At 40.7% G+C, this 18,979-nt stretch overlaps 1 long non-coding RNA gene across 3 annotated transcripts in view; it reads left to right on the top strand.

Annotated features, from left to right (window-relative positions):
• The window catches only part of LOC110126631 (uncharacterized), a 275,536-nt gene that overhangs the window by 94,799 nt on the left and 161,758 nt on the right, over positions 1–18,979 (top strand). Inside the window, exon 4 of one of the 3 annotated variants that reach the window (XR_011483200.1) lies at positions 15,281–16,537. The exons of the other annotated variants lie outside the window; for them this stretch is intronic. This is a non-coding gene — a long non-coding RNA (uncharacterized lncRNA). Of the gene's footprint in view, positions 1–15,280; positions 16,538–18,979 lie in introns of those variants that run through there. 3 annotated transcript variants of the gene reach the window in all.

Below are 18,979 nucleotides of genomic sequence, written 5' to 3'. Positions count from 1 at the left end.
CTCACATCCATACATGACCACTGGAAAAACCATACCCTTGACTAGACGGACCTTTGTTGGCAAAATAATGTCTCTGCTTTTTAATATGCTGTCTAGGTTGGTCATAATTTTCCTTCCAAGGAGTAAGCGTCTTTTTATTTCATGGCTGCAGTCACCATCTGCAGTGATTTTTTAATTTCCGTACTGCCCCATAAATTTTGGACTGAGCAGTCCCCATAACTGTGTGAGCCAATTCCTCAAAATAAATCTTTCTATATATATATATATTAAAAAATCGATCCAACAACACTGACTCTGCTTCTCTATGGTAACAGTTGACGGGCTGATTAGCAGCTGTTCCACTTCCGCAGGGTATTCGTGTTTCATGTTCCTCAGCTGGCACAGTTGCTCATGTATTTAATCTGTTTGACCTCTGAAAGCACTTGGGTTTCTGACCCCCAATCTAGAGAGATGTAAAATTAAATCTAGGTGGTATTTCAGGGGCCAGGACAGATAAGGAGCTTTGGAGGGTCTAGCATTGGAAAGAATAGGGTGCCTATCTTCCGTTCCCTAGTTTCTCCTTTCCTCTATGTGTTTAAAAATAAAAAAAAAAATTTCAAGCTGCACCAAAATGTAGGCCAGTCCAATAACTAAAGTTCAGATTTTTTTTTACCTTTCATGAGGTGATTTCCTGATCACTATTTTGGATAATAGTGAATTTTTTCCAAAGTAGTGTTTTGGATGTTACTGTCTTGTTGATGTCAGGCTGTGGACTTTGTCTGTCTCTGGGGACACTGGGCTGCCTCCAACCTGCAGCATTTGCTTTTGCCTAAGTTTCCCTGCACTCACATTACATTCCCATGTGTGCTCAGTCGTGTCCGACTCTTTGCATCCCTATGGACTGAGCCTGCCAGGCTCTTCTGTCCATGGGATTTTCCAGGCAAGAATACTGGAGTGGGTTGCCATTTCCTCCTCCAGGGAATTTTCCTGACTCAGGGATTGAGCTCACATCTCCTGTGTCTTCTGCATTGGCAGGTGAATTCCTTACCATTGAGCCACCAGGGCTTTCTGTATGTCTCTAGTCTGGAGTGTAACCCCAACCCCAGCCTCTATGACAGCAGCTGGGACAATCCCTAACTGTTTGGAACTCTTCTCTTCTTGGGTGCCAGAGGCCAGCCTGCCCCTCTGCGGCACTGGAGGCAGGTTTATGACTGTAGAAATCAGTAGAGTTCCCTTGGGCAGAGGGGGCCAGGACTCTGGATGTTGTCTATTAGCTCAGGAGCTGAGATGGATGGGGTGTGCTTGGGAGACAAAGTAACTCTGGTTGTGAGAGTGTCTCAAGGAGGCTTTGAATTTGGGTCCTGCATTGGGCTAGAGCCTTTGCACATATTATCTTCTTGAATCTTCTTTATAATCCCACTCTCCAGATGAGGAAGCTGATGCTGATGACCTCTCAGTAAACGGCAGAGCCTAGCTTTGAACCCAGGTCTGTGTGACTTTGCTTTGGTCTCTGTGCTTTGTTTAGGGCACAGAACACAGGCAGTCACTGTGCCCTGTGGTGACTGAATAGATCACAAGGAAAACTGCATGTAAGTAGGTTGTTCTTTCTAGCTTAGCACAATAGCTTTAGGGACCTGAGTCCTTTGGACTGTGATAAGGAAGAGGACATTTAAGGGCACCAGATAAGATTTCTGGGCTCTTCTTTCCTGCTCTGTCCTCTGAATTCTACTGTGAGAAGTATTATCAGATTAAGTCTCCTTTCTGTTTTCATTTCAACCTGGATTCTTGTGGAAGGAAGCAAAAAATATACAGTACTCTTGTTCTTGTTTTGCTGTGAAAGGACATTTATAAAATTGTAAGCTGTAGGAGAGCAGACCCCCAAGAACCAGTCTGATAGTCGTCAGCATGGAAATCTGTTTGGGTACCTTTACTATCTGAAAGAATCCTCATGGAGTTGATTTTACAGTTGTGATAGATACAGTGCCCCAAATGAAGACTTCCTGAGCAGAGGAAAAAAGACAAAAGAGGTATACAAGTGGGTTGGGTGGCACTCTCCTAGGCTCGTGTTGAGAACTCCTTGGATATGGGTTGTCTGTTTACCTGTGTGTGTTCTCTCTGAACTATAAATTCTCAAAGTTGAGGACTACTGTCTGCTTAATCTCTGTATCCCCTTCACTCAGCACAATGTCTGGTATATACTAGGTGGCCATGGATGACTGATGCACAAATGAATGTGTGAAGAGAGGGATGAAAAGCAGAAGAAAAGTCAAACCACACAGTATTTAGCGGGTGTCTAGGTAGGCAGCTCTGGTGATGGTGGGCTCTGTAGTCAGACTTCTGCCGTTTCTACCCCGGCCTCACCTTCCTGCAACAGCCTTGAACAACATGCTCCACCTCTGCGGTGTCCTGTTCTCATCTGTGAGGTGCTGATAAGACGGATTGTGATGGTATTTATCTTACAAGATTATTATGGGGGTTAATGAATTATATGTGTCCTGGATTGGGCATGGCACTCTACTCCTATGATATTCAAGCTAGATTTTTAAATAAAAATGTGAGGCTTGTATTGAGCTAAAGATCTTTTTCCTCCAGTTTTATTGAGATATAATTGATGTTCAGCACTGGATAGGTTTAAGGTGTACAGCATAATGATTTAGCTTCATACATAATGAAATGATGACCACAATACATTTAGAGACCACCCATCGTTTCACATAGATACAAAGTAAAATAAATAGTCAAAAAATTTTTCCCTTGTGATAACTTAAAATTTACTCTAACAAATTTCATATAAAACATAAAGCAGTATTAGTTATACTAATCATGTTATACATTACATCCTTAATTGTTTTATAACCGGAAGTTTGTACCTTTTGACCACCTTTATCTGATCCTTGCTTATTCAGGCATCACTGTTTCTTTTCCCAGTTCTCTAAAGAAGAGCGTTTGAATTGCTGTTACAATGCTTGCACATACACCAATTTTATGTTTGCAGGTGTATCCATGAGACAACCTACAGATCCCCTGGGCATGGGGTGCTGGACCAATGTAGATATATTAATAATTTTGTTAAACATTGCCTAACCTACAGGTTGTGTCTGTTGAACTCTTGCAAGTGGCTATGAGCCTGTTTGTGTCCCCACAGCCTGTCAATACAATATATTATCATACTTTTGCCTGTCTGTGAGATAAAATACTTTCTCAGTGAAGCTTTAATTTGAGCTTTAATTTAATTCCTCTTCTTATAAGAATGGCAACTTTCTGTGAGATTAGGAGCTGTTTGTTTTCCTTTATTTTGTCAAAATCATGTGTTAATGTCATTCGCCTGTTTTATTCTGGTGGCCCAGACGGTAAAGAATCTGCCTGCAATGCATGAGATTCAGGTTCGATCCCTTGGTCTGGAAGATCTCCTGGAGAAGGGAATGGCTACCCACTCCAGTATTCTTGCCTGGAGAATCCCATGGACTGTAGAGTCCATGGGGTCACAAAGAGTTGGACACAACTGAGTGACTTTCACTTTCACTTTCCCCCTGGGAAGCCCTCTGGGTATCTCTATCTCTGTACCTGAATGCAGTTATCTAGGTAGCTGTCTCTCTCTTTCTCCCTATCTTTCTGTATGTAGATATAAATAGAAAAAAGCACAGTATAAAGCCCAAGCATTATGCTAAAGTGTGTGGAAGATGTCAAGGACTCAGTGAGGTGGGTAAATCCCTCATCCAAGTACCCATAGACTAGAGGTCTGGGTACACACTTTCTAGGCTGATGTGGAGATGGAGAGAAATCGAGGCTGCAGAATCCCAGAGACTTCTAGTCCCTTGTTACTTAGTGCTGTTCTTTGGCCCTCATCCCCTACGCCCTTCAGCACCAGTGACTTTGTGAGTGCTAAATGCATGTTCCCTGAGTGCAGTAACTGAAGAAGAGCCTGACGTAAGAGCCCTGTTTAGGTGTGAGAAGGCTGGGCAGAGGTGTGGGGCAAGGTTATCCTCACCCAGTGGACCATGGCAGCATACTCTTCTTTCTCAATCCTTTCCCTTGCTGGCAGGGAGTGTTAGAATCTTCTCTGACTCTTCTTTGACAGCTTTCAAGGAGCTGACCCATCAGACTTGGTTCCAGTTCTCTTTCTTTCTTTCTCACCCTTGTTCCATTACCTTTACCACCAATTTCTGTCTCTTTCTTTTGTGGCCAACGTCCTTGCCTCATTCCCCAGGCTGATATGCTAGAAAAAATCTTTCTATTTTATTTGTTTGAGATTTGTCCTGCCTTCTTCCTTCCTCTCTGCTCTCTCTCTCTCTCATCTTTTTCTTCTTCTTCTCCCCAAACTTACAAAGACAGACACTATATTAGTTCCCTACTGCTACTGGTAGCTCAGCTGGTAAAGTATCCGCCCGCAATGCAGGAGACCTCGGTTTGATTCCTGGGTTGGGAAGATCCCCTGGAGAAGGGAAAGGCTACACACTCCAGTATTCTTGGGCTTCCCTGGTGGCTCACATAGTAAAGAATCTGTCTACAATGTGGGAGACCTGGGTTCGGTCCCTGGGTAGGGGAGATCCCCTGGAGAAGGGAACCGCTACCCACTCCAGTATTCTTGCCTGGAGAATCCCTATGGACAAAGGACCCTGGCAGGCTACAGTCCATGGGGTCACAAAGAGCTGGACATGACTGAGTGACTAAGCACAGTGCTGCTGTAACAAAGTATCACAAACTTGGTGGTTTGAAGCAATAGGAATTTTTCTCTCACATTCTGGAGGCCAGAAGTCTCAAATCAAGATGTTGGCAAGGCCATGTTCTCTTGAAGGCTCTAGGGGAGGACATTTCCTTGCCCTTTACTTGCTTCCAGTGATTGCTGGCAATTTTTGGTGTTCCTTAGCTTGTGGCCGCATCCCTCTAGTTTCAACTTCCATCTTCACATGGCTGTCTTCCCTCTGTGTGTGTCTGTATCCAAATTCTCCCTCTTCTTCTTTTTAAAATATTTATTTACTTGGTTGCTCTGGGCCTTAGTTGTAGCATGTGGGATCGAGTTCCCTGACTAGGGATCAGACCCAGGCCCCCTGCACTGGGAGCTCAGTCTTAGCCATTGGACCACCAGTGAAGTCCCCACATTTCCCTCTTCTTATAAGGACACTAGCTGTTGGATTAGGGATCATCCTAATCCAGTATGTCCACATTTAATTTGATTCCGTCTGCAGACCCTCATTTCTGGATAAGACCACATTCATTGGTACTGGGGGTGAGAACTTCAGCATACCCTCTTTGGAGATACAACTTAATGGAGAACAGATCTGGCTTGACATTTTTCAAAGTACACTCACAATTCCCATCAAAAGCAGTTTGTTACCCTTGGTTAAGAACACACTTTGGTGCAGACTTGAGTTTAAGTCCTGCCTCTGCCCCTTCGGGCATGACCTTGACTTGAGTTCTATAAGCTCCAGCTTCTATTACTGTAAAATGGGGAAAGTAGACCCACCTACTCTATGGTTGCTACATGTTGAATACCGATACACATCCCTCTTGGAAAATGGTTGTTCTCATTGTCATGCAGGCAGACTATTCCCATCCTCCTTCCCTTGCCCTTGGCTGGTTGTCACATGGGAAGCAGAGCCAGACATCGGACTTGTGAGTCCCGGTGGCGTGCTCCATACACTGAGGCCACCCACTGTCAGCTCGCTAAGCTCTCTGGACCAGGACATGCCAAGTCAACTCAAATTTATCCATGGGACAAGTCAAGTTTTCCGTGTCCTTCCCTGTCCCGTCTTGTCTGTTTGCCAAGCTCAAAGTGGCATAGCATAAATGTTAGGAAAGCAAACTTCGGGGAATGAGGCGGGGGGAGGGGTGTGAGCTTAGCTCACCCCTGTGGGGTGCTCTTGGTACACAGCCCCCTCCCTCTCTACCTTTTGTGTGTCCTGGAGGCAGGTGAATTCCCTGCAGGGGGCACAGAACTCCCTGCCTTGGCTTTATGCTCAGTCCTTGTTCTTTGATGCTGGTGTGGTTCTGAAGGAGCGGCTAGTAAAGACAAACCACCATTTGTTGTTGAAAAAAAATGAAAAGAAGGGAAAAAAATCCAGTCTTTTATCTCTGTGTCCCTCTAAATTGCCAAAGGTCTTACTGCTGAGAGAGGGAACAAGTGGGGTTTTATCTGCCAGGCAGCCACGTGAACATCAAAGGTCTCAGGGGCCTGGGGGGTGGGTGGGGGGTGGGAGGGGATAATGTGAGTAGAAACAAAACCAGGCTGGGCTCCAGCAAGGAAAGCCGGGTGCTCCCAGGGAGTTGGGCTCTTTTGATGGTGGCTGTCTGGGCAGGAGGAGGAGGAGGTCACAGCTTTAGCATGAAAAGATGCTGTGGAAAAACCTGAACCGACTTTTTTGGCCAAGCCAATATTATCCTGCCCTCTGCCTTCCCCTTTGCTTGGTGTTCTCTCTACGTGCGTCTCTGTCTCTTTGTTCAAATTTCTTCTTTTTATGAGAACACAGTCATGTTGAGCCTATCCTAACTATTTCATCTTAGCTCAATTTCATCTGTGAAGACCCTCCCTATTTGAAAATAAGGTCACATTCACAGGTACTGGGGGTTAGGACTTCAACATATGTTTATGGGGAGCATATAATTCAATGGGTTAACAGCTGTTTCCAAGGAAAAGTCAAAACAGCTAAAGGAACGTGGAGATGGACTGCAATGGAGACAATGGAGACAAAATTTTTTTCCATGGGGCTTGTTGGTGGTGGGGGAGGGGGAGTGGCTATCAATTACACACCTATGAGTTATCTACAACTGTACAGTGTTACACAATTATGCAACTTACACAATTGCAGTACAATGAACAGGCGTAGGATCTCTTAACCTGCTATAGATGGTGCATAGTACTGAAATATATAATATTTTCCCACACTGCTAGTAGTTGACTTTTTTTTATTCCATGCATCAAGTAGTCCTGATCTTGTGTGTATGATGCCTTTTCTTGGCAACCTTGCAGCCACCTCCATCTTCTAGTCCTGTTTCCTGTAATACTGGTGGGAAGTTTGGCCATGTTTCCTCAGTAGTGCTATTGGATGCTTGAGATTGGCAGTACCCTCTCTGGAGAGGTATAGAGTCATAGTTGTCCTCTATTCATTTCCTGCCTGGTCACTTCAGGAAGGCGGGAGACCAGGCCACTCAGGTACACCACTGCAACCACACGAGCCACAACATCCGGGAGAACACGAGCCATGTTCGGCATTGTATTCACAATCTCCATTCCTCAAAAGTGCATAGGGTGTAATATCCTGGTGTATTTGCTGGGCCTGTTGAAATTCTTCCCATGGCTGCATGGGTGTGACAGAAAAGAGCTGACAGAGACAGAAACAGGTATTCAAAGTGACTCCACATTAGAAAATGAAACACAAATGAGAACTTCTCAAGCAAGTAATTTAAGGAATTGTAGATACAGGCGCTTAAGAGAGGAATCTCTTTCTTCTTGATAAAAATAATGTTGGGAAAAGATAAATTCGGGAATTCTTTGTCCCATGATTCATACACTCAGACATTCTTTGGCATTCTTACTATATCGTTTCCCTCTTTTTACTGTATTGCTTTTTTTTTTTTCCAGAAAGAGAAAAATCTTACTGGAGAAAACCAGGCCAAGCTCAACAAGGCCAAGGAGCTTTCCCAAAAGAAATGATTCCATCTGAAATGAGGCCACTTTCATGGGCTTCAGCTCACAGTCTGTAGGAAGGCAGTAAATCTCCCTTCATCTTTTTTGCCCAGTTTTCTAATTTACTCCCACTTATTTAAGCTCTTACTAGTTTCCTAAGCATCACTCTTCCCAGAAGTTCCTCAGGCAGATGTCCTGCCCTGGTCAAAAGTCTGAATTTTGCACTCTATGTCAGCACCACAGGCCTCTTTAGGCAGTGTGGGTGGCCCTTGTCATTCTTTTCCTGTCTTGCTGGTGAACTCACCTCACACATCGGAAGAGGAAACACAAGAGGGACAGGGCTCTTCGCATTTTGTCTCTAAATGCAAGGCCAACTTTCTGTCAGGCCTCTCAATTTCTACTGAGACCTAGTATGTGTGCCTGTTGGCCTGGCCGAGTCATCTCCTGAAGCGCAGGGCACTTCTGTCTCTCTGAGGAACTAGACTTTGAGGCTTTGTCTCTCTGAGGAACTAGACACTCTTTCCAGACTTTGTCAACTCCCCTCACCTATCCCTTCTCTTCAGATTTCTCCTGTTTATTTAATGGTGATAGCATAACAGGCAATTCGTTAAGCACTTTAGTCTATTATTTTGTCTCATCCCCAAAGAAGCTACTGTACAGTAGAAGCACAGTAATGATTACCAATTTATATCCAGAAAGCATATTGAGGGTGGTTAGAAGACCAGCCTGTGTTCACATGGCTAAGTTAGAGTCAGGATTTGAATGTAGGCCTAACTGATAGGAAAGCCAGCATAACACAGTTTACTCACTTGATTTTGTGCCATGGGGGAGAAATCTCTATTATGAGATTCCAGGGAAAAAGTACTGAAATTAACTTATTTTGTCAGCTACAAAACTATGAAGGATACTTGAGTCACTGAAAGTGATTTAGGAGGGGGACTCAGGTTAAGTTAGGACGAGTTATCAGCATCCTCACAATGTGGTCCTTCCCTCCTTTCTTTGGATTGCTTCCTTTCATGGACTTCTCATCAGAGGCCACATTAACCTCTGAAAGCAAAAAGTTACATGGCTTTCTGGGGGATCAGACTGTTACTTAACTCTGGTAGGGATGGTATTGTGTTCAGACAAATATGAGATTTAGAAAATGTAAAAAAATATGATGTTTTATCTTTGAGGTTCCCCATCTTCCATTTTTGTATTCTTTTCCTCTTTAAAATAAACCCACTGACAAAGATTCTTTGTTTGACCAAACTTTGGTTAGGCTCCTTAACCTTCTGCTAAGCCCATCGTGTGTTTCCTTGTAAAATCTAGTTTTAGCAAGAATCCTGATAAGTCAGTTTAACCAAAACACCACACCCTCAAATATCTGATCACCCTTGATATTTGATCAGGTTCCTCATCCTCCAACATCCCCCAGGTGAGGTCTGATCACCTTGGCCTATCTTCAGCAAGAATCCTGTTAGGTGGGTTTAGCCAGAACCTCTCTTACTTCTGATATTTTCTCTTAATAATTGTCCACTTGAAACCCCCCATCCTACTTCTTGGCTATAAATTCCCCTTTCCCATTGTGTTCAAAGTTGAGCCCAATCTCTCTCGTGTGTTGCAAAATCCCATTGCAGTGGTCCTTATACCTATTATGATGGTCCTTAATCAAGTCTGCCTTATCATTCACAAGTATCATTGAATTGTTTTCCTTTAGCTGTTATGGTGCCATGACTTAGTTAGGAACAGATTCATCATTGGACCCCAGACCTCTCATCTAGGACCCTAAGAGCGGATCTTTGTTGCTTTGTCTTCAGTCCTGATCGATTGATCAGAGATCCATTTAAGAGTCTGACTCTTGAACCAATGTTCCAGACAGACGTCTGTTGGCGCTGGTGAAGACAGATTTTGATTCTTAAGATTAGGAAGATACTCCTGAAGTTGAGTTAGAGGCCATACAAAAGTGCTGGGTTGGAGTCTGAGGTGTCTGTTTATAAGAAGCTGAGTTAGAGCCCCAGGCTTCCTTGTTTGGAAGGTGCCTGCTGAGCCAGAAGTCTCTTCAGGCTGGCTTTATTTCCTGAGTAGGGAGTATTCTTTGATACTCTGGACTGGACGTCTTTCTTCTTGGCTCTCTGTGAGACCTCTCTGTTCTCTCTATTAGGTTCTGCTTCTCCCATGAGAATGTCTCAGTCAATTGAAACCCCATTCTTGAACCTCTGCTGACCACATACTCCACCAACTCTGTCTGCTGCTTTTGTTGTTGGCGTGATTCTGCTGAAGAGAACTTGTAACTTCATAGGCCTTGGAAAACTTGAGGTCTCCTCAGACTGGCTCCTCTAAGACCTGTGCCTTTCCATTGCGTCTGTTCCTTTTACTACATTCATTGTCCCTCCAGTTCCCTTGAATCTTTTTATAAGTCCTCCATCCCTCTGTCCATCCACCCTGCCAAACTTTTCCTTTTCCCTCAGCTCCCTTGAATTTTAGGCTCCCTATACTCCATCAAGGACTTTCAGGAGACTCAGGGACCTCCCAAAGCACCTGAGGCTAAAAAGAGAAAAGAAGTTCATTTAGAAACAGACCTGGATGTTTCGTCTATTCAAATGTGCACTGGAGATATCAGATAGCAACTAGTTATCTTCTTGATCACTGGCCTAAAATTTAGTCCTTAGTCTCCATCAGATTACATATCAGGGCAAGAGAAAATCTAAAAGTTTCCTTCACAGACACTGGTAGACCCGTAACTTTAACTTTTCTTATTTTCTGGAAATATAATTCAGACAAAAATATAAAGTGGAGATAAACCAGTAAGTTTGTAATACTATGTTTTACTAACTCAACTAAAATTTAGAACAAAAGTTATAAGATCTCAGCACTTATCTGAATATTCATATATATTTGTATATATGTACATATGATATTTGTTATTGCTGGATATTATTACCAAATTAACTTATAAAGTATTTCAAATGAATTTCTTTGAATTGACTTACGGACAAATTTATATAAATTAGGTTTTCCTAAAGCTTTCAGAAATATAGAAAGTAGTCCAATTATTTTTTTTTAAAGTTTAGATGATCTGGGATATTGTTTGGTAAATAAAAATAGTCTTAAGATTGTTGGAAAAACAAAACATGTATGTCTTCAGAAGTTTCAGCATTTAAATATAGTGGGGTTATATAATTTTTTCCTACCTAGGTTTATGAGTCAAACAAGCTTATATTATCTCTACTAGATATTCAAGATTATAAAACTATAAATCCAACCTCAGAACAAAATGTGCAATAAAAATGAATTGCTTGATGTATGTCAAGCATGACAATAAAATAGGAAAAAAAGGAAAGAATCATGTTTAACTTTAGGTTTTCCACTTCTGTGATTTTTTTTTTTTTTTGATACTTTCCTGAATTGTCAACAAGAAAAAAAAGATGATGGTTAGCTTTGTTTGATGTCTCATGAAATTTTCGTGATCAAGTCAAGCATAAGTATATTATGCTTTAACAAGTATATTAAGCAAATATAAATGGCATAAAAGTCTATAAATAAACTTTTCAACAATAATTATGCTTTATAATATGTCTGCTTAAAAATAGTTGCAAAAATCTTTTTGATAACTTGAAACCTTAAAGCTATAATAAGTTAAATGATGGAATTCATTGAATATCTAGATCATTTCCAAATAAGATAAAATATTGAGACATTAATTGCTAAATATGAGTTTCAATCTATCAACTTTTAGCTTCTTGTTTTTATACAGTATAAAGAAGCTAAATATACTTGCATCTGCTAATAAATATCAGATATTGTGATATGAAAAGATATCCTTCTAGAAAATTGTGAATTTATAGATTCTTAAATTTGATACAGAATGGCAATATATGGCAGACACTTCACAATTGCCTGCTTCCTAGTATTCACTGAAAATTAGGGTTGCTAATGGTTGAAAATTGTAATCAAATATGTACAAATGAATCTATTAGAAATAATAAGGGCAAAAAAAAATTCTACATGCTATAAAGTAAGATGTGTTTTTAATGAGGGAAGATATGAAGCATGTGTTTCTTACCTGGGGGCTCAGATAGTAAAGCATCTGCCTGCAATGCAGGAGACCCGGGTTTGATTCCTGGGTTGGGAAGATCCCCTGGAGAAGGAAATGGCAACCCACTACAGTATTTTTGCCTGGAAAAATCCCATGGTTGGAGGAGCCTGGTAGGTTACAGTCCATGGGGTCGCAGAGAGTCAGGCACGACTGAGCGACTTCACTTTTTTTAAGGGAGAAGAGGAGTAACTGTCCTAAAGTAGGACGGCTGATTTTTCAGAATTAGAAATAAGAAAGAGGAGGACAAAAACTGAATAAATATTTAAAATCTTATTTTAGAATATTTATGGAAAAGGAATCTTAGAAAATGAATTTTTTCTCATGTGGCCAAAGCTGGCCAAGACTGGTGATGGCTTAGTCACCAGTTGGTCGTGTCCAACTGTTGCAACTCCATGGACTGTAGCCTGCCAGGCTTCTCTGTTCATAGGATTCTCCAGACAAGAATGCTAGAGTGGTTGCCATTTCCTTCTCCAGGGGATCTTCCTGACCCAAGGAGCAAACCCAGGTCTCCTGCATTGCAGGAAGACTCTATTGACTGAGCTACAAAGGAAGCCCAAGATTGGATGGATTTATTTACATAGGTTTTTAAAATAAACCTTAGCCTTAGTATTACTAGTACATTAATGCAAAACTAGAACTTGATTTTCTCTCTCTTTGTTGCAACGACAAAGTTTTCTTAGATTGTTGGTCTGTTCTTAATACTGAACTGTAAAATAAATATTTTTTGTTACATTTAAGGCAATCTGCCTGGGAAATCAAGATTTTTATATCTTAAAATAATTTCCTGTGCTTTATGTTGTCTTCATCAGGTCTTTGATTACCTAAGAAAACCAAATCTTCTCAATAGTAAAAGAGTTAAGTTTTTTTTCTTTTTTACAACTATGTAACTTCCTTTATTTGCCTTTGAAATCTTTTAATTGTCACTTTGGCTAAATGGATAACTAAGTATTGTTTCACAGTGACCTGTGATCCTATTTAGTCAACTGTCCAAACCTGTTGTCATTTTGGACAACTTTCCAAAATCAAATTCTAAACAGAGTCTTTTTGACTTCAAACTAACAGATTTCCCAGCAGTATTCCCAGAAAATCTTAAAGGATTGTCTCTCACCTTGTAAAAGAAAGACGTAATGCTAATTAGGTTTATTGGATGCTTTAAATTACATGGGAAACATCATCGGAGAAGAAGTGCTGATAAATCTTCCTAGGTTATACGTGTATATATATTACTTGATCCTGGAGGAAGGCATGGTAACTGGCTCCCGTGTTCTTGCCTGGAGAATACCATGGACAGAGGAGCCTGGCAGGCTGCAGTCCATAGGGTTGCAAAGAGTTGGACACAACTGAAGAGACAGCATGCACACTCACACATTACTTAATATAAATATTCCAGCAGTCTTGTGAAGTTCTTAAAAATTTGCAGAACTCTTGTTTCTGGTTATTATGTTAAAATGTATGACACAGAAGCAACTGTTTTCCTTATCAAATGAACTCTCATAAGAATTTTAACCCTGGCTATTTTAAGTCTTTTGTCATTACCGGGCTGTTACTGTTTTGTTGTTGTTTATTTTCTTAGTCGTGTCTGACTCTTTTGGAACCCCATGGACTGCAGTCTGCCAGACTCCTCTGTTCATGGGATCTCCCAGGAAAGAATACTGGAGTAGATTGCCATTCCCTTCTCCAGGCTATCTTCCTGACCAAGGGGTCGAACCCAGGTCTCCTGCATTGAGACGGTCTCCCACATTGCAGGTGGTCTCCTGAGTTGCAGGTGGATTCTTTACCGACTAAGCCACCAGGGCCTTGAGAAACTTGAAAGCCAAATCTGGGATTCCTTTTGAAAAGTTTCAGCAAAGCAAACTCAGAAAAAGGACCTATGCAAGTTTTTGCTGCACTTGTGCAAATAGTCAGGTAAAGTTTAATGACACCAGATGTACTTTGCAAATAAATCAGTTTTACTTGAGTATCTTTGATAGAAATGGGGGTTACTATAGGAAAAATTTTGTTTCAGTGGAAAATTATAGTGCACCCTTGTGGGTTCTGTCTTGCACAGTTTGCTAGTCCTTACTAAATCCTGAATGCTTTTAGTTTCTTCCAATATCTGGCTACAATTCTCCAAACAAATGTTTCCAATTTTTCTCCCTTCTGATTTGAAACTAAAACTGCCCTTTTCCTGAAAGCCTGTGAGCTGAAGCTGGATGACTTGATGTAAACTTCAAAAAAAATGAAAGAGACTTCCCTGGCCCAAGTCCAGCGGTTGACTCTGTGCGTCCACTGCAGGGGGCATGGGTTCAGTGCCCGTTCAGTGAACTAGGATCTCACATACCGCAAAGCCAAAAAAGAAAAGAAAAGAAAGTTCACTGGAACACTTGGTGCCATTACCCAAGGCATTCAAACTGCAAACCAGAAAAACTCATCAGAAGGCCACTGCCATCTTCACTACAACTGATAAAGATGCTTCAAGCTCAAGCCTGTAAATCTTGAAAACATCAGAAATTAATTTTTTAGCTTCTAGTTTTTTATTTTCTTTTATTTTCACAAAGCTCCCTTTATTAAATGTCTGATTGCTAGCACCATCCAGCAAATACTTTTCTACTACGAAGTACCTAGACGTGATTCAGCTGGTCCTTAATGAGCAAAAGGCAACTGAAAGAGAAAATGGACTTATATTATTCAGAGGAAAGAAGAATGTCTCTTCTTTCTTTGAACAAAAGGGATATTGACAAAGATTGCTTACTTGAACAAACTTTAGTCTCCTGAACCTTCCCCTAGGCTTATCTGTGAAATTCCTTGTAAAATTTAGTTTTATCAAGAACTCTGATAAGTCAGTTAGCCATAGCCCCACACCTTTGATATCTGATCACCTTTGATACTTGATCTCAAAACACCATGACCACTCCTTCCTAGCAGTTGTCACAGCTTCAGTTTTTATATATTCATGCAGTTATTTGATTGTTGATTGACTCCTTGACTCAATACCAAGTTCCATGAGGGCAGCAGTGATGTCAGCTCTTCCTATCTGCAGCAGATGGCACCTTACCTCGTGTATGCTGGGCAGCCCATAAATGATTGTTGAATGAGTGGACTAAGGGCTTTCAATGACTTTAGGCATTCTGTTTCCACTCCCTTCATCCCCATGCTATTCTTTATCCTTCCACAGAAACTTATAAATGTAAAATCTGTTAGAGCAAACAAAAAACGTTCAACAGTCTCTTCTTTCCTATTCCCTCAATATATTCCCTTCTCAATGTTCTGTATCAACACTGTTTAAGTGAAGCACATACGTGTGCCTCTCTGGTGGGGAGCCCTTACCAAGTTTATCATAACATTCCCTGGAACTCACTTTGAATAACACAAGCATAATCACACAGTGACCAAACTTGTGGAACCCAAGGTTGCTATTCAAGACCCACAGCAATAGAACACTGTCCTCCTCATAAGCTGATTAGCATGACTTGGACCATTGAATTAGGACTCCCTGGCTCCCAAGCAAAGATTAAGTTGGACTGTTTCTGTTTTTGCTTTGGAAAAAGAGGTTTCCAGCTTTCGCAGATAAGATCTTGGTCATTTACACAGGCTATTACCTCTTTTCCTCCACCCTGCAGGCCATGATGGTAACATGCGGTCATTGCTGAGTCCACCTAACCCTGGGAGGTCTTTCTAAAAGCTGAAAGACAACACTCTTGGCCTCAGACCAAATGTGAAGTGGAAGTGGCCTGGCTTCTTGGCAGCGTCTCTGTCCCACTGACAGCAGCCCAGCTTGTGGAGGCATCTGGTATCAGGAATATCTTGAGCTCAGGTCCTGGGAAAATTTTTCTCTGCTGTTTTTGTGGGGGGAAAAAGTTTTAAAGCCTGTGTGTGTTATATGTCAAATATTTTAAAACCCTTAGAACTAAACAAAATGGGCTTCAGGTCATTTATGATTGAGACTTTTTATAACTCTTAAGGTTGAGGAACAGAGATTAAGTTACATCAAGTTTTTTATAACTGCAGTTATTTTGGAGGTGTGAGGGTGGGAAAGCAGATTGTAATTTAAATTGCGTGCTAGACATTTTCCATCCAGTTTAATATGAAGATTTAGGAGTCAGTGTTTGGTATTTTCAGCCCAGATTGACTTCAGGCTTCTTCCAAGGAACATGCAAAATAAAAGAACAGTGAGAGTAACAGTAATTAAGTATGTTGGCTCAGGTGTTGGTCAAGATCTCAAGTTATTAGCTGCGTGACTTCTGGGCAATGACCTCTCTGAGCCTAGCTGCAAACTAGAAAGAGTAATTCTTACTTTTCAAGTTGTAAGGACTATTTGCAATAATACATATAAAGTACTTAGTGCAGTTTTAGACACACATTAAGTGCCCAATAATTGGTGGATTTATTAAAATTATTTCTGTAGTACACCCAAACCAAACTTGACTCTTTTAGGCAGCTCCCTTAAGATGGCAAGAGGAAGCTAAGTTGTAGTTTCTAGCTGGTCTGCAGGATACAGGGATGCAATAAGCAGAAGGAGCCCATTCTGGGGCAGCTGTCTCTAGTCTCTCATTATTAATGGTCATCATATTTGGATGGCACTTACAGTTCACAGCATGTGATATCTTTCCCTTCCCTCCAATATCTTACACGTTTGTTGCAAAAACATGTGGGGTAGATAATGTTAGCCAGTTCTTCAGTAAGGAAACTAAGGGCCAGGGAGATTAAGTGACTAGCCTAAAGTTGCTCACCTAATAAATAACAGAATTGCCGAACCAAGATGTAAATTCAGGCCTTCTAATTCCTAATTCAAGCGTTCTTTCTATTATACAATAGCAGTCAAAGTTCAACTAATATCAGAATCACAAATTTAAAAGTATTTATTCTACTCATATAACAAATGATGATATGACATTAAAATTTTTTTTTGTTTACAATGCTGTTACTTTTTTTTTTTTAATACTGTTACTTTCTGCGGCACAGCAAAGTGATTCAGATTTGTGTATATATGCATATATATTCTTTTCCAGTATGGTTTATTACAGGATGTTGAATATTGTTCCCCTTGCTATATAGTGGGGCCTTGTTGTTTATCCATTCCACATATAATAGCTTGCATTTGCTGGTCCCGAACTTCCAATCCACTCCCCCTTTACCTTGGCAACCACAAGTCGGCTCTGTGTCTATGAACCTGTTTCTTTTTCATGGGTAAGTCATTTGTGTGATATTTTAGATTCTACATATAAGTGATATCTTATGGCATTTGTCTTTCTCTTTCTGATTTATTTCACTTAGTTTATAATCTCTAGGTCCATCCATATTGCTGCGAATGGCATTATTCATTCTTTTTTGTGACTGAGTAATGCATGCTTGCATGCTCAGTCACACCAGTCATGTCCAACTCTTTGTGATCGTATGGACTGTAGCCCTCCAGGCTCCCCTGTCCATGGGACTTTCTAGGCAAGATTACTGGAGTGGATTACCATGCCCTCTTCCAGGGGATCTTCCTGACTCAGGGATTGAACCTGAGACTCCTGTGTCTCCTACATTGTAGGTGGTTTTTTTTTTTTTTTTTTTTACTGCTGAGCCACCAGGGAAATGCATGATTAAATAATATTCCATAGTGTGTATGTGTGCCATCTCCTTTATCCAGTCCTCTGTTGATGGACATTTAGGCTATTGCCATGTCTTGGCTATTGTGAACAGTGCTGCTATGAACATAGGGGTGCATGTTTATTTTTGAATCACAGTTTTGTCCAGATATACGCCCAGGAGTGGGATTGCTGGATCATATGGCAATCCTATTTTTAGCTTTTAGAGGAACCGCAATACTCTTTTCCATAGTGGCTGCACCAGTCATCAATTTACTTTCCTACCCAAAATGTAGGAGTGTTCCCTTTTCTCCACACCCACTCCAGCATTTATTTGTAGACTTTTTAATGTTGGCCATTTGACTGGTATGAGGTGGTACATCATTGTAGTTTCAATTTGCATTTTTCTAATAATTAGCATCTTTTCATGTGCCTCTTGGCCAACTGTATATCTTCTTTGGAGAAATGTCTAAAGGACTGCTCATTTTTCAAATGGATTGTTTGTTTTTCTTTTGTTGTTGTGTTGTATAAGCTGTTTATATATTTTGAAAATTAAGCCCTTGTCAGTCACATCATTTGGAAATATTTTCTCCCAGTTTGTAGGTTTTTTTTTCATTTAGTTTATGATTTCCTTTGCTGTACAAAAGCTTGTAAGTTTGATTACTTTCCATTTGTTTATTCTTGCTTTTATTTCTATTGCCTTGGGAGAGTGAGCTAAGAAAACATTAGCATGGTCCGTTTCAGAGAATGTTTTGTCTATATTCTCTTCTAGGAGTTTTATAGTGTCATGTCTTATGTTTATGCAATGTGACATGTCTAAACCATTTCAAGTTCATTTTTGTACATGGTGTGAGAATGTATTTAACTTCATTGATTTACATGCAGCTGTCCAGTTTTCCCAATACCTCTTGCTGATGAGATGTTTTTTTCCATTTTATATTCTTGCTTCCTTTGTCAAAGATTAATTGACTATAGTTCTGTAGGTTTATTTCTGAGCTATCCTGTTTCATTGATCCACGTGTCTGTTTTTGTGCCAATACCATGCTTTTTTTAAATATATAAGTTTACTTATTTTTACTTGATTATTGCTTTGCATTATTGTGTTGGTTTCTGCCAAACATCAACATGAATCAGCCACATGTATACATATGTCCCCTCCCTCTTGAACCTCCCACCTGCCTCCCTCTCCATAATACTATGTTGTTTGGGTTACTGTAGCTTATAGTATTGCCTGAAGGCTGGGAGGGTTATGCCTCTTGCTTTGTTCTTTTTCTTTAGGGTTGCTTTGTTAGTTCTGGGCCTCTTATGGTTCCATATAAATTTTAGGATTATTTGTTCTGTAATATTCCATGGAAAAAGTCATGGATGAATTGATAGGAATTGCCTTAAATCTGCAGATTGCTCTGGGTGGTATGGCCATTTTAACCATATTAATTCTTCCAATCCAAGAAGATGGGATGATGACACTATCTTTTCTCAGCCTTGCATAACAGTTTGAAAATTTTAGGTGACCTTATTCTCTTGCTCCCCAGAAAGTGCCTGGAAGATGTATATTTCTTCAGATGAGATTAGGGTCTTAAGTTCAGAAGTTTAGTATCTTAAGGAGCTTATTTAATTTACTGGGGCCAGTGATGGTACAAACCAGACCTATTCCCCAAAGAGAGCCCCTCTGTGACTCCATAGGACCTTAACTGCACAGGGGCAAGCACCTGCTAAACTCTGTTTGTGTGAATTGAATGGTAATAGCTA

The sequence above is a fragment of the Odocoileus virginianus genome, chromosome 24 (assembly GCF_023699985.2).
Source record: "Odocoileus virginianus isolate 20LAN1187 ecotype Illinois chromosome 24, Ovbor_1.2, whole genome shotgun sequence".
In the NCBI taxonomy this organism is placed as follows: domain Eukaryota; kingdom Metazoa; phylum Chordata; class Mammalia; order Artiodactyla; family Cervidae; genus Odocoileus; species Odocoileus virginianus.
The sequence above is the reverse complement of the archived record's forward strand: the minus strand, read 5'-3'. Positions and strand labels throughout refer to the sequence as shown.